This window comes from Alexandromys fortis, unplaced genomic scaffold (assembly GCF_014885135.2).
Source record: "Alexandromys fortis isolate MF-2015 unplaced genomic scaffold, M_Fortis_MF-2015_v1.1 scaffold_339, whole genome shotgun sequence".
Classification (NCBI taxonomy): domain Eukaryota; kingdom Metazoa; phylum Chordata; class Mammalia; order Rodentia; family Cricetidae; genus Alexandromys; species Alexandromys fortis.
Window position 1 is genome coordinate 71,440 of NW_026068234.1, and position 9,465 is coordinate 80,904.

Genomic DNA, 9,465 nt, shown 5'->3' on the forward strand with positions numbered 1-9,465 from the left:
TCAGTGACTATCTGCAATTGTACCAGGCAGTAAATATTCTTGAGGCTTAACCATCATTTTAGTTTTTACAAGATCCTGCAGACATACCGTGTCCCCTATGACAGATGGAAGTAATACTAGAAAACAATGCCCCCTCTCCCAGCAGATATTGTCCTCAGTGATAGAAACAGTTGTCATCTGTTAAGGATTGATTATAAGTTGTATAGGGGAGGGGGTGGAAAATTAAGTACACTAGGGAATCTCTTTAGGGAAAAAAAGGGGGGAAGAATGGGAAGGGATAATGAATAGATTAGCATATCTACTTGTGAACTATTAGTTATAGGCAATTTGTATTGATATAGATTCTTGTAGATTGACGTATATGAAAAATTATCTTTGTATTCATGTCTAAGATAATTTGTATATTAATATAAATTCAAATTATATTGTTATATTGTATATGTTCATATTTTTGTTTATAATATTTGTACACATATACAAAGTTACTTTGTCATATTGTAAGTGTGTATATTTCTATCTCTGCTTAAGATTTTTTGTATATTGATGCAATTTTAGGATATATTTATCATAGTGTACTATACATTTCTACCTCTGATAAAGATGCACATATATATATAGAGAGAGGGAGAGAGGGAGAAGACAGACAGACAGACAGACAGAGAGTCAGAAAGACAGAGAGAGAGGCAGAGACAGACAGACAGACAGAGGGAAGGGAGGGAAGGAGAAAGTTTACATCTGAGGTCATTGTCTTCATTTGCTGCACATCTGTTTACAGAACTCAGCAACTGAACTGGGTCATTGATATGGCCCTAGCTGTATACTGACTTATGAAATTTCTTCTCCTATAAATTCATGGATGGATCTAGGAACTCCCTTTTTATCACTTTTGCCATGTTCTCATTCTTCTCACTGTCTGATTCTTTCCATGGGTTCCAAAATTTAGTATTTTGGGAACATCTCTTTAGCATAAATCCAACTTATCTTTTCTTTTGGTATCCCACCAACCATAAGAAATGGCAGGTCAATGCATAATTCATGCTACCTTTTGTCCTTTGCCAGACAAGTCAGAGGCTAAAGCAGAGAAATAGAGTCAGCTTGTCTCTTTCCTAGTGTAATTGAAATATTTATTGTATTGCAATTTCCTGTTGTAATTCCTACAAAGTCAAATTCCTTCTTGCTAGACAACTTATCCTCAATTGTATGTCTAATCACCCAAAACAAAGACCATGCAATTGCTGCCAGGGCCTGCTTATAGTCCTATCTAATACATAGCTTGAATGACCAGGATATAATCTCAAGGCCATCCATAGTTTGAGAGACAGCCTCATACTCACATGGTGTGTCCATTAATAAAGGTTTACTTTCCCACTCAAAGTAAAGAAAAGTAAAGGGTCATCCCAGGGTCTCACAAAGAGTGTTTCACTCTTAGTAGATTTGGCTTTGGTTATGTGTCTTACCTGCTATCAAAGAGAACATGAAACCACCAATAAAGCAAGTAGGCACACCATCCCATACCACATAAGTAGGGGTAGCCATACTGGGATTTCCCCCTTTTCTACTCCACTCTCACACAGATTATCCTCAGTTGCACATTTCAGGGCATGTTGCAGAGGCCATACAACCACTTTCCCCCAACTCACCTTAGATTCTGCCAAACCTCTGTTCAGACACCAAATGCCTTCTGTGAGTTATCCTACAAAGTCTTGAACAATCATATTCATACCTGATAAAGACATCAAAACAAATAAACAAATGCACCTAACTTTACTGAGGCTGCTTTCAAGAGTATGAATGAGAAACTGCTTACATGTACATGGATAACTGAAAGGTAGCTATATCACCAAAATGCATACCACCGCCAAGGTCATGAAAGTCGCATCTCTAGAACTTCTTCTGTGATTTCTGGGCAGCTAAGCTGGTTTCTTCTCTCCAGCAACTCCTATAATTCATGTAAGTTTCAGATTTCTGAGTTTTTGAAAGTTTCTGTGTCTTATAAGCTTCCCTACTCTCTCCTGAATGGAATGTGTCAATCTGGTGGAGATCATTACACATTTACTTTATATCAGCAGGTAGTTCTACCAAGATTGACTTATTTACCTACAAATTGATTTAGGAAACCAATCCTCATATTGTTTGTCAATTAAGTGACTGAAAAGAATTTTCATTACTAATTAATTTTAACCCCAGCTCTAACACAGAGGCAAAAGGGAAAGCAGAGATAGAGCTCTCATATTCACAATACATGACCCATGTTCATAAATACATGCACTTTACTTAATTATGTACATTTTCTCATGAAAATTTTAAAAAATTCCTTTATTTAAATTTATTAAGATATTTTCCAAAGTGCAATTATCATGCCAATTATTGTGAATGTCTTTCTAATAATAATACTTATTCAAAAGAAGTGAGGAAAGAATGTGAGGAAGAAAGATATAATGGTGTGAAAGAAAATGGCTCCTTTAAGAAGTGGCACTGCTAGGAGGTGTGGCTTTGCTGGAGTAGATGTGGCCTTGTTACAAGAAGCATGTCATCATGGGGATGGTCTTTGAGGTCTCCTATGTGCAAGCTATGCACACTGTGACAAGCAGTTCACCTCCTGTTGTCTGTAGCTCAAGATGTAAAAATCTCATCTCTTTCTCCAGCACCATGTCTGCATGCATGCAACCAGCCATGATGATAATGTACTAAACCTCTGAAACTGTTAAGCCATCCCAATTAAATGTTTTCCTTTATAAGAGTTGCTGTGGACTTGGTGTGTCTTCACAGCAATAGAAATCCTAACAAAGACAAAAGACAAAAGGGGAGAATCTTGCCTTAAGAATGTTTTCCAGAAGAATTCTGACATCCTGTGGAAAAGATTGGGCATACAAAGGTATTGTGATTTAGAAACAGTTCATCCTGCATTTGAAAAGAAATAGCTTCCAGGTCGAGGAAAACAATCTTCAGAATAGCACTTTAAATTTAGAAATGGAGGCCCTTCTTCTTTCCCCATATAAGAATCTTTTATTTATTTAAAGGTTGTTTTTCATTTTACATACCAACCAAGTTGCCCCTCCCTCCTTTTATCCCTCTCCCCTCCCACCTCTCCCCCAACCCCCAATCCACTCCTCAGAAAGCTATCCTTATAGAATGAATTACATGCTATTCTTATAAAATGAATTACATGCTATCCTTGTAGAATGAATTACATGCATGTGACTGGTTGTCTTGTGTGGTAAAATGAATGGACTGCAGCTACACAGAAAACATGACAGCATTTTAGAAAACATAACTTAGAAGAAGAGATACACATAAGACTTTTAGCATCTCTCTTTCATACCACTAGTTACTGGTGTTCTTCAGATGTGTAAGATCTCCACAGACACTAGGTGTTGGAGCATAACCATCAGGTTGACTCTCATCCAGACAAAGTTATACAGTTGTGTTCCTTTCCTCAGCACTGGATGTCCGTGACTTTTACCCCACTCCTTTGGGTGATTATGTGTATATCCCAATAGAAACTTCCATGCAAAAGTTTCTTGTTAGTTTTTCCTAATTGTTTCTCTGAATTTGCTCAAATAATTTGTACTTGTTTTAGTGACAGTGAAATGGTACAAACATGTTTTAAAGTTATTCTTAATTCCTTAGGTAAATGTGCTCAATGACTTAGAGTTGACTTTAAGAAAACAGTATAGTGGGAACTGGAAAATACTGTACCTATAAGCTCTGTAGAACCTCTTCCACCTTACACTTCATATCCAGCATGCTGGTATCACAGAGCATGTGTGAGAAACTTTTGTTTTGTTTTCTCAGTCTTTCTCTTTTCATCTTTCTGTCTTTCCTACCTTCTTTTTCTTTCTCCTCCTTTCCTTCCTCTGTCCCTATCTCACTCCTTCTTTCTCTCTTTCTTTCCTTCATTTCCTGCTTCTTTACCGCTCTTCCTTACCCATCTCTTCCTCCCATTCCTCTACCTCCATTCCTTCCTTAGTATTTTTTCTTTCTTCTTTTTTTCTCAGATATATTTCTTCATTCCTTTCTCCTCTCCCCTACCTATCTTCTTTCTCCCATATCTTCCTTTTCTCTCTCAATTGCTGTATCTTTCTATTCTTTCTGCTTCATTTTCCTTTCCTCTCCCTCCCTTCTTCCCCATATTCCTTTCTCCTTCCTTTTTCCTCCTTCTCTTCTCTTTCCTACTCTATCCTCCCAAATTTGTCCATCCTTCTTTCTCTCCCTCATTTTCTCTCTCATTACATTCCTGCCTTTCTTACTACTATCTTTAAATTCTTTATTTTATTTCTCTGTTTCTTCATTCATTTATTCCTTTGTTCATTTGGTCCTTCATTCCTCCCACTGAGAATCTTTTCATACTGTTATGAGCTAGGGGACTTCAGCTCCAGGTTCTTTTTGAGTAATACCTATGAGGACTCTGTGCCCTTCTCCCCAGAGAGCAATGAGTAACCAGACCTGTTGTAGGAGCTGAGGGCTGTGTTCCTGCTGCCCGGCTCCTGGCCACCTTGTTAGCTTATGCCCCAAAATAACAAGACACAAATTGTATTTATTTAAACACTGCTTGGCCCACTAGCTCTAGCCTCTTACAGGCTAATTCTCATATTTTGACTAACCCATTTTTAGTAATCTGTGTAGCACCAGTCTTACCGGAAAAGATTCAGCATGTCTGACCTGGCGCCTTACTTTATTGCATCTGCCCTGGACAGGGGAGGCATGGCGTCTTACCTCACTTCCTCTTCCTCCCAGCATTCTGTTCTGTTTACTCCACCCACCTATGTTCTAACCTTTGAGGCCAAGCAGTTTCTTTATTAATTAACCAATGACCTTCCTTCATCACAGACCAAGCAAGAGAATTGTTTTTATAATGATCTTTTACTAGCAACTTCAATATCCAAGGCATCAATGGGGTTTAAAATCTTAATAGGCATGGGGGATTGATAATGGGCAACACATAGGCAATTCAATATTACAATTATTAATCCTGCTAATCCTAATACATAAAACCAACTCATAACCTTAATCTAACTTTTCACTTATCCATAAAACACTTTCTAAACTTAACACAACTTATCCATTACCTATAAAACACTTTTTAAACTTAATACAACTTATCACTTATCTATAAGATATCTCTTAACTTTCCATATACTAGCATATGTATTAACACATCTATGCTCTTCTCTTAACATTTCGTGCATGCATTAAATAACATCATACAACTTGGTATTCTTTAGCTTAAATAGGACTTTTTAGATCTCTTCAGGCTGGACATCTGACCACACTGGGGGCTGGATAGCAAGGTTCGACTCTCGGCCCCATAGTCTGCATTCGGGAGATAAGGCACTCGATGTCCTGTTCCAGGCTAATATCGGGTGCTGGATCAATTCTTGACTGTGTAATCTGTAGCCTGGTGTTAGTCTATCTCAAAATGTTGGACTCGACTTTTTGGGTGACTGAGTTTCGGGAGACAAGGCTTTTAGTTCTCTACTCTTGGGATAGTAAAGTGTTCTGTCTGCTCAGAAGATGAAGCTTTGCTCTGGGGATGGCAAAGCGCTCTGTCTGCATTCGGAAAGGCAGAGTATCTAGTCTGTTCTCGGGAGACAGACCTTCAATGTCCACTCTCAGGAAATAAGGCTTTGCATTCCGGATGCAAGGCGTTAAATGTTTGTTTTTGGGAGATGAAGCTCTGCACTCAGGAGACAGAGCATTAAATGTTTAGACAAGGTGTTAAATATTTCTGATTTTCGGGAGGCAGTCTTGGAGGATCTCTCTCTACAAGGCTTGGTTCCCAAGCCATTGTGAGAAGTGAGATGACTGTGCTGCTTCTGCCCTCTCTTTTTATGCCAGTTTGAAACTGCCCCTCATTTGATCCTTCCCATAACCAGATGTCCTAGGTTATCAGTATCAACTGGCCACAGAAGGGTGGGAGTCCCTCTCATGAGGCAAGATTACTTCATTACCAAGCCTCCCCATCTGGCCAGATGGGTGTGGCAGCCTTCAAGCGGGCAAATGTTCTCTTAATATTTCACCTTAGTAATTTACCACACCACACACAAGAAGAAATGCTTTTACACTACACCAAGTTACATTCATTCTTATTCTATAAATTTCCTTTTCTATCTACACTACAGATTCCCCTTTATTCATTTAGAGAAATCTGTTTTCATGCCCATTACACATAACAAGGCACATATAATTGTGCTTAAAATGTAAATGAGTTAGGGAAAGGATCTTCATTTCTTACTTTAAAGTGATGTCCTTAATTTTTTTTCCTTGAACTGGAACTTTGCAAATGTAGAATGAACTGTTTCCAAATCACCATACCTTTGTATGTCTAATCCTTTTCCGAGGGTTGCCATGATTATCCTGGGAAAAACCATTCTTAAGGCAAGATTCTCCTCCTTGTCTTCTTTCTTAGTTGGGATTTCTATTTCTGTGAAGAAACACCATGACCACAACAACTCTTATAAAGGAAAGCATTTAATTAGAGTGGCTTACAGCTTCAGAGGTTTAGTCCATTATTATCATGGCAGGTGACAAGCAGGCGGACATGGTGCTTGAGTAGGAGCTGAGGATTCTACATCTTGATCTACAAATAGAAAGTGAACTGAATGGCACACTGTAAGGAGCATGAACATAGGAGACCTCAAAGTTCACCCCCACAGTGACACACTTCCTCTAACAAGGCCACACCTACTCTAGCAAAGCCCTACCTCCTAATAGTGCCATTCCACATGGGGTCCATTTTCTTTCAAACTACCGCATTGTCCATACTCACATTCTTTCCCCACTGATTTAAAGAAGTATTATTGTTTAAAAGGCATTTACAAAACTTAGCATTACAAATCTAGTTTGGTAAATATCTTTTAAAATTAAATAAAGCTTTCTATTACATGAAGGGATTTTTCTTAGTTTATATGAACAAATTTATATAATTAAAACAAAGTGCATATGTTTACGGACATGGACCATGGATTGTGAATGAAAGCTCTAGCTCATCTTTCCTTTTTTCCTCTGTGTTAGAGCTGAGGTGAAAAATCAGTAAGTAAAATTCTTTTCAATCACTTAACTGATAAACAGTTTGAGGATACGTTTCCTAAGTCATTTTGTAGGTAAATGAGTTACCCTTAGAAGATAGGTTCACTAGTCATATTTTTGGGAGAACTGTTTAAACAAAAAAGAAAGGCTTTCACTTTAACATAGTAAAATTACATATAAAAAACAGTTATCAAACAAGAATTACCGTTACAATATTTATGTCTATTTTATCTTTTATCATAACTAAGGAAAATTATAACTATTCTTCAACTCTATCAAAGACTTCAGAAGGATATATTACCTATGTAAACTGGAAGTAAGCAACTTCCAAAACTCTAGAAATGACAGAGACAGCTTGCTTCCTGTACAGTAACCCAAAGTTCTTTTTTACTGTTGGGGCATCCATCTTCAGCATACAGGCCCATAGCATCCAGCAGACATTTTCATGGAGCAGGAAATTCCAAATACTCTTTAGTCACTTTCTTTTGTGTCCTACAGAAGGGCTCTCAGACTCTTTCATGAAACAGGAACCCCAAAGGAACATCTCACCTTTAGGCAAGTTTGGCAGTCCTCTCTCTGCAGGTTCTTCATGTCCAGTTTATGCAATAGTCTAGGCAAGAGCAGTTTCTTGCCCAAATGGCTAACCAACTCCATAAGGAGCCTCTTCAATGTCCATCTTCCTCTTGAAGTAGCTTGGTGCTGTCAGGAGCAGAACTGTCTCATTATCATGAAAAGCTCTAAGTTATTAAAACATTAAATGCCATATTCTATAGCTTTTGAAAGATATGAAGAATGCCTATCTAACTGAAATATATCTAGAAAATCTAACTAACATGACTACGAGCTTGACTATTATCAATGATTATCTATTAACAACCTATATTTCCTAGTTATTCATTGGACTTTTAAATGAGCTACACAATCACAATACCTTAATCAATATCAGAAATACATATACATAAAACAAAATTGACCTTAAATTTATAACAACAGAGCAAAATTTGTAACAATGTAGATTAATCTTATCTCTATCATATCCCCTTTAAATGTAAAAGAACATTTATAAACAATATTTGGGAATATGGGCACAGTTTTTTCTCTCCAAACTGCTTCATGCTGTATGGGGGCACAGTTCTTCAAGTCTTTCATGGTATAACCTGTCTGCTAGGTTCATCTCAGTCGGCAGTTGAGTGAAGTAATTTTCTGAAGGTGTTCACCGTGACCTTTCAGGAGGGAGTGGTCTATCATACCATATTGATCTAGAAACAATCCATAGGGTCTCATTTTTTGTGAAAACAAAAGAAGAACCTCTTTTCCAAAGCATCACATCCATAGACCCAAATTCTGAAGTCAAGATACTTTTATAATACACATGCTGGTTTAGCTTAGCCGCCCATATAATGAAATATATTTCTGTACTTAGCTCCTTCACAGTCAAAAAATTCAAAGAAAACACAATATACAAAATCCAGAATCTCTGTAAATTTTCCATTTTTAGATGGCTTATTTTTCTTTATTTTTTTAATCTATGACTATCTGTATTCTGTCTCTTTAAAGACTTACCCTTTTTTAAAGCATTAACTTTATTTTATGACTTTTTTATACTCTTTTTCTTCTCTTTCCCAAGCCTATGTACTTTATCTAACACTATGACCCATTTAGAGGTCTTTTATGTCTGAATCTGTCCTATTGCATTCTCTTTAATTCTGTATTGTCTTGAAGAGCTTTAAAAATACTAAGCAGCTAGGTTGCGGCTGCTCTGGATGTTGGCTCCACTTCTCTCCAATTTCAAAATGGTGAATATACCATTTCTGCTACCTCTGGGCAGCCAGGTAAGAGCCACACTCAGCACTTTAACTCTAAGAATGAGCTTTTTATCTGAGTTACAGCCAAATCTGCCAGGCAGAGCACGGCGCTGCCTGGCCTGTTGTGAATCTGTAATACTTTACTATCCAGGAGCACTTCTTAAAATGCTAAGCACTTCTTAAAAACTTAAGTTGTGACATGTAGGGGTAATACGGTACCCCCTGTTTCCTGCCCAGTTTAGACCTTAACTTTGCTGTTATTATCATAATTATGATAGTTCCTGCCTGAGATCAGCACAATTCAGCATGGTGGAGCTGCTCCTGCCTCAGAGCCATTTGATGCCCCTGAGCCATGTAGTTCCAAGCACACAGCAAGTCCACACTGCCATCAAGCAAGCAAGCCATAGCACTTTACTCACAAAACCCCATTCAAATGCTCTGTCTCCTGCAGGAGCCAGACAGAGATCGTGATGGAGGCACAGCCCAGAAACTGGTATTTCAAAACTGCCACTTTCTAGTAGACCTGATCCCAATGCCTACCCAGGCAGGAAGAGCTGAGCCAAGAGCATGGTCTCAGCTACTTTATTCCCAACCCTGAGTGGGCACACAAACATTCGAGCCCACGAATGCT